We start from the raw sequence: 7,012 nt of genomic DNA, 5'->3' as shown, positions 1-7,012 counted from the left end.
TAGCATAAGAAGTTTTAGTATTGTCACTTTCATAATGCAGGTTGGGAATGTTTTTAAGTTGGTATACATCATTCAACCCTGAAATGCAGATGACAACATAGCAAACAGCCTGTGAGTCAAGGTAAGCTGAAAGGCAAAAGCATTGGGAGGAAGAGGAGGTTTTCTGGAGTCATCATACATGACTATAACTGTGATTCATCTGGCTGTCAATATTATCTTGTTAAAGAAATAAGTTTAGTCCCCTTCTATCAAAAGTGTTACAGAAGACAGCTCAAGAGAATGGATTAATGGTTGCACCCTTGTGTTCAGTAATATTAAATGCACAGAATGCTTATTTCATCATCGAAGCTTTATATGTCATTAAAATTTCTAAATAGATTTATATAAAAACTTCACCAGGATTTATAAGATAGAGTTTTGAAAAAATTACGGCCAATAGCATCATAAAAGATGATAGTTCTTCCAAAATTAAAAAGTTGGCATCACAATAAATAAGGAAGTGTATTATAAACGAGTAAAAACTACACATGCGCCAGTGCTCCCAACCACTTTACTACCCTTTTAGAGGACAGAAAAGCAAGGACTTTCATTTCATTTCATGAAAGCAACTAGAATGTTTAACTCCACTCACCATGTTTTTACAGCCTCTGAAGATTTATGCCCTTTTGAAAAACATGAGATTTTGTGTAAATATTATAGGACTGATCTAATAAAGATATTATAGAATCTAATGGAGTAATAGAAAATGAAGATGGCCTGGTTTAAATAGCCCAACAGTGATATTTCGTAGTGAGATATCATATTATAAATGTTTTCAAGTGTTTTTTTTCATATCTATTAGAACTATTTCCAGGAGATGGACTTTTTCTCCTTGCCTATGGACAAAACGAAGTATCATCTTCCACACAAGCTGTTAATTATCAGTCCTGCTGAACCAAAGTAATCTAAATTAAAATCTTAGCAAATGTTTTGGAGGACAGAACTTAACTAACTTTATAGACATTAATTAGATACGTATAAAATGAAACTGGATGTTATCTAAGGAATAGAGAACAACAAAAGTTGCTTTGACAAGTTCATCCAAGTGAAACCAGGTCTAACAACTTTGAGTTTTGTTGCGGAGACACAATGCATATTTCACATAAAGAGTAGGGACAGTCCAACTTCTGCTCTAAATTATGTCCATCCAACATACTATTCTAAATGCATAAACTAGAAAATCGAATTCAGCACTGTACTATGCAAAAAGAAGGCACTAAGAAGTCAGTACTTCTTCTAGATAAAACCTTACCTATCTAAGTACCTCAGGATGTAGCTAAATTTTCGCCCAATGGTACTTTAAACCAATCTCTGTCACCCATCCTTCTCACCTGAATTTCTTTTTTACCTTCTCTATCAGGAGACATGCTGGAATTGAAAAGTATAAAAATTGCATTAATTTTCAAATATAATTGTTAGATTGTGTTGAAATTTGTGAGGAAAGTCAGGAATGTATCTACCCAAGAGAATATAAAAAAATGCAACTAGAAGCAATCTGCATTGTTCTATGCAGATTTTCTGGGTCCTTTTTTCGTAAAGGCAAAAAACCCCCCAGCTTAGACAGCATTTTATATCTAAATATTTTATATTTAAATACTTTATGTAGATAGGACAGAAAAAATGTGTGCAGATGAATTTGACATAGTACAAGAGTGTTAAGGATAAGAATGTCAGTTATTCTTGGATGTGTTTTTCTGCCACATAATCTTCTGATGCACTCAAGAGAGAGAAGTACACTTCGGGAAGAAAAGGGGCACACTAGAATATTTTACACTTTACCAAAGCTCAGACCTCACCTTGACATCATTTTCCAGTCCTTTCATGGTGCCTTTCTGAGTGAGGCCTTGTTCAAGCCTATTCCTGTCTTTCCAATTAGAGATTTCCATCTTCCTTTGACAGATCTGATCACAGAGAGCCTGAATGCACTGCTCTCCTCTCCTGAGGTGGGAGGAAATCTAAGCATTGTGTTGTTGTTACAGAATGAGTATATTTGACTTATGTGAATTTCAAAACAAATCTGCATCTATCCGGGAATCCAGTCAGAGCTATCGGGTCTTTATGATAGCCACAGTGTTATACTGATTCTCGAGAACTTACAGGTGTGATGAAGATCCAACAAAGAGAAACAGGGTGAAATTGCGGGAAGAGTTGCAGAAGCGGGGTTGAAATACTCTGTTAAGATTCCTTTTCAGTCCTTTAAATATGTTTCTTCCCTCTCATTAAGGGCTGATTTATGCCACAGTTTGGAACAAGGTGCAAATCTGTTGAAGATCTAAGCATTCAGTCAATACACAGCATTTCCATCTCCAGAGTGAGCTGCAGAGCTGCTCAAGTTCCTGTACGTCCACGGGGCAGGCATGCCCTAATTATCTCAGGGATAAAGACGAGATGTTCCAATTTGATACACTAGTCCCTGTGGGACACAGGGGCTAGTTGAAAGCAGGCCTGTTAAACCTCTGGTTATGCTGACTGCTGCTGCATGATCCTGATTGAGGTGGGGCTCAGTAGGGGCCACAGGCATTTAGGCACAGGCTGTTGGTCTCATTCAGTCAAGCTGTAACATGGGTGCTCTTAAAAAGTACTTGAATGTCTAAAGTGGGGAAGAGAGAGCAAAGGACAAGCTAATGGTTTTTATTTAAATTCATCAGCTTAGAAGCCTCAGAAAAATAGAAATTGGGAGAAGAGCTTATCAGGGTAGTGATAAAGTCATTCCTAGACTAGAGATGGGCTGTGGTGCACAGTAGCTACACAAGGACTGCATCAAATTGCATATCAGACTGAAATATTTGTGTTCATATCACACTGCATGACTGGATTTGGTTGCCCTGGGGCTCATGGTTCCTTCACCTTTTTTCACATCTGCCCAGTCTATTCCCAAAATACCCCACATATGGCTTTCCACCAGGTCAGTCTTAGTAATGATTTTGGAGTAGGGGCTGGTCATGCTTTTTGGACAATATTTCCAGACCCCAGAGGACAGTAGGTCCCTCCTGCAGTTTCACATTCTACTTCTTCAGTGAAGGGGCCTTGTAAATATAAAAAACATAGAAACATAGAATACCCTGAGTTGGAAGGGACCTACAAGGATCATCAAAATCCAGCTCCTGGCCGTGCACAGAACAGCCCCAAGAATCACATCGAGCACCTGAAAACATTGTTTAAACACTTCTAGAACTCTGGCAGGCTTGATGTTCCTGCTTTAAGAGGCAACCTAAGACAGAGGAGTGAAAAATTTGATATTGGAGGAAAGGAGATAAAGGGATGTGGAATTAGAATTTCACTCTGGGATTTCACATGTGTTGAGATTCAAGAGTTTATAAGGCAGTGAAGTATTGGCACGGGCATTAGCAGTTAGTAGCAGTGTTATAAAATCATGGATTAGGTGTGGCAGAATTCTCATCTGTGAGGGAGTTTATGAAGAGAATAAGGCCAACAAGGAGAGGAAAGCGCAGACTCAGAGAGCAGTTTTGCAGAAAGGGCAGGAGGCAGTGCAGATGCTTCTACAGTAAACATTGTTGTGAACAAAGAAGGCTTCTAGATGAAGAAGTTTCATCCCCTGTAAAACCAAGCAAAGAATGCTTTCAGCACAAAAAGAACAGCCCAGCAACAACTAACCCAGCTTGTCATTTCCTTTATTACGGCTTGGAAGCCAGTTGGTCCCCTTGTGGGACTGAGGCTAGTGCACTCACAAAAATACACTGTTTTCTTGCCAAATGGACACATTTGAAAAAGTTGTTATTTCGTCACGATGAGACATTTAATTTGCCTTACCATCTAACAGATAAAATGAAAGAAAAAAGGGGCTCTAAACCACAGCACTGACTTTCCCAGCTTCCGAGCTCCTCTTCCTCAGATAACACATTTCCTACATTAACGAGATGGAGGCACTCATGTGTGGTGCAATAAAGACAAAATCAAGCCTTCTTTCGCAGTGTTCTGTCAGATCCTCCAGGAGAATCTGTGGCTGCATTTTTTATGCTCTGATTCAGGATTGTACTGGAGGAAGATATAAAAAATCAGAGTTCATTATTGACAGACTCATTTGGAGGATGAAATTTCTAAGGATTATAACACTACCAAAACATAATTAAGCAGAGGGTGAAAAGACTAAAAGCCTACTAAAGTCTTTGAGCGTTCTCTTTGGCTGCTATTTTTTCTTTCACTGAGCTCAATGGAATGCAGATTTGACTTTAACTGCATGAACTAAATTTGTCCACAGCTTTACTGATGAGATTGTTCATCCTGTTTTTCACCCTAGCATGAAGCTTTCGTTGCTAGTGAGATGAAAACATGTAATTAATCAGGAGTTCTACAATAGCATGCATGCCCTGTATTAAAAGTATGAATCAGGCCACATGGGTTCCTTGCCTCTTTTTATGAAATCTTGTTGTGTCTTCTCTTCCTCATTATCTCTCAGAAATGAAAACCAGGAGCCAAAATTCACAGTCCAGAGTTCCTCCCATGTGGGACTCAGGCAGATAGTACTTTTAATATGCTATGCAAATAAAGCTCTTACAGTGAAGTTGTCACTTCCCTCATATTTAGTTCAGCATGTCAAATCCATGAGTCTCCTGGATGCTACTCAGCTTTCATTTTAAAAACTCTTTAGAACAGGTATTTCTTCCTATTCCCCCCCTTCTGAAAAGGAAGATACAACAGTAGGCTGTGCATTTTTAGTTTGCAAAAACAGATCATGGATAGGACACCTAAAGCTAGAGGTCTGCTGGATGTACAAATTGGAGCAAGTCAACACAGTCTTTTCTTATAGTCAAATTGAAGAAAAAGAAGAAGTTCTACAAAATAGTTAATATGACTTATGTTAGAATGGGAAGGATAATGCTCTAAAAATGTCTTAATACAAAGAGCCCGGGGTGACAGCCTCTGTCATAGATATGGATGTCTACATCCTGTGAGATGATACATGCACAGTGCCCGGAAAACATTTCCATTCTATGTTCTCTTCTTTGCCAATTTCTACAGGAGGCAAAATTGTGCACTTGCTCCACAGAAATGCAGCTGGAATTCTGCAGAAACATAAATTAAAACTTTTATCATCCTTCTTCTTTTTCCACCTGTAAACCTACTACAAAGCTTCATTTTATATGGCATCATTTAGAAGAAGTGTAGCTCAAAAACCAAACATGTAATTAAATAAATATGGAGATAAATCAGCATTGAGAGGAAGGAAACAATGAAGTGATTTAGACAAGGAAAACAGATACTTGTTCTCACTGGATGTTTGATGAACAAGTGTAAGTCAATGAGGCAGAGGAAGGCTGTTCCAAAAGACTGGAGCCTCAGAGGAGAAGTTCCTGACACTAATAGCTGTAGATGTCTGACATTAATAGCTGTAGATGCGTGTTGAGGCACTGTTACAATCTGCCCCAAAAGGTGAGAGTAACCCAGGTTCTTGTTAATAGATCCCTTGGGATGGATTGGAGTGAAATGACACTGAATGATTGGTGTTTGTAAATGCATATATGTGTAGGGTTTATTTTTGCAAAGGAAAACAGATACGTAGCTGTTTTGGTTGTTATTGCCTATGGTAATATAGCAATATAAAAGCATAAAAATAACACTTAAGAAAATATATAGGGAAAAGAAAGAGAAAGAAAGGATAGAAGTAGAAAGATATATAGTTACCATCCACTGGATCCAGTGATGAGACTTAGTAGTTGCAATTTCCATGTCTGTTGGTTGAAGTGATGGTTGCAGTCCTGTCAAAGTGATGGTCTTGCTATTTCTTTGCAGTTTGCTACAGTGGACAAAAGTCTTTTGGTGAACTTAACAACATCTAAACCATTAACCATTTCAGCCTCTGACAGGCACACAGGAAAGTTGAAAGATGTGGAGGAGGGAGTGGACAACAGAGAAGGTCTCTAAAGGGGCACCTACAGACTCCCTTCCAATGGAGGTTTAAAATGGAATCCAAGTTGCAATTTAGGAAGCAACCTCTCTCTGCCTGATAGCAGCATGGAGTAAGCCCAGCAGGTTGGAAAGATGGACCATGACTACTGGAAACATATGTAAAAAACTTCAGTACCTACCAGAAAAAAAAAATAAAATTCTTTGTTGAGGCACAGTCACTCCTGCAAAAAGCTATAGCTTTTTATCTTTGCAGTTAGTTTTGCCTCCAGTTGGTTTATAATGCTCACTACCAGGTTCTCTTCCCATTAATGTTCTTCCAGTAAACATTCTCTGATGTGCACTAAAGGATCCATCAATTACTCATATTAAAGCAGCACCCTTATTTCTTTTAACAATTAGATTAAACTGTTTATGGAAGCTGCTGACCTTGGCTGGTCACTAATGAGACATTTGGTTCATTACCTTGTATTTTTTTCTCTGCTAAACCATCAGTTAGAAGGGCTCAGATGTAAATGCTCCAAGGTCCTTATAAGATTCTATCAGGTGAGACAAGAATAAAATGTGTGAATAAAAGTTTGAAAGTTTCCAAAGATGGAAAGTTAAAATAAAATATTAGAGAAAAGGTCTATTTTGCTCCTTTCATTGGTACAAATCATGAGTTTTACAAATGCATTTTTTAAAGACATCATTTACTGGAGAAAGTGGGCAGCTGAGAAGAGAATCAGCCTTCATGAATCAGCTACGACTTAGAAACAAAGCATTTGTATCACAAGTAATTAATTCTGCTGAGATATATTTAAATTGCAAATGCAGGAGGGAGATAATTTCAATTCTGCCCTGTTCATCACAAACTCCACCCTATCCCAAATCTATCAGCATCAGATCCAATCACAAAACATGCAGAACAATGTCATCACAACAAATCTTAATTAGGGGATGATAGACAAAGGGCATGGCACTCTTTCTAATCCAGAGGGTTATGTTCCTTTCAAATTAACATTTCAAAAGGCATCTCATGGAGTAAAGCCTTGGCCTTTTCCATCAGTTCTTTAGATTCCGGACATTACAGAAGGAAGGGACCTGTGTGAAATTATGAACTGGCAGG

Source organism: Corapipo altera, unplaced genomic scaffold (genome assembly GCF_003945725.1).
Source record: "Corapipo altera isolate COAL_440 unplaced genomic scaffold, ASM394572v1 46, whole genome shotgun sequence".
NCBI lineage: Eukaryota > Metazoa > Chordata > Aves > Passeriformes > Pipridae > Corapipo > Corapipo altera.
The sequence above is the reverse complement of the archived record's forward strand: the minus strand, read 5'-3'. Positions refer to the sequence as shown.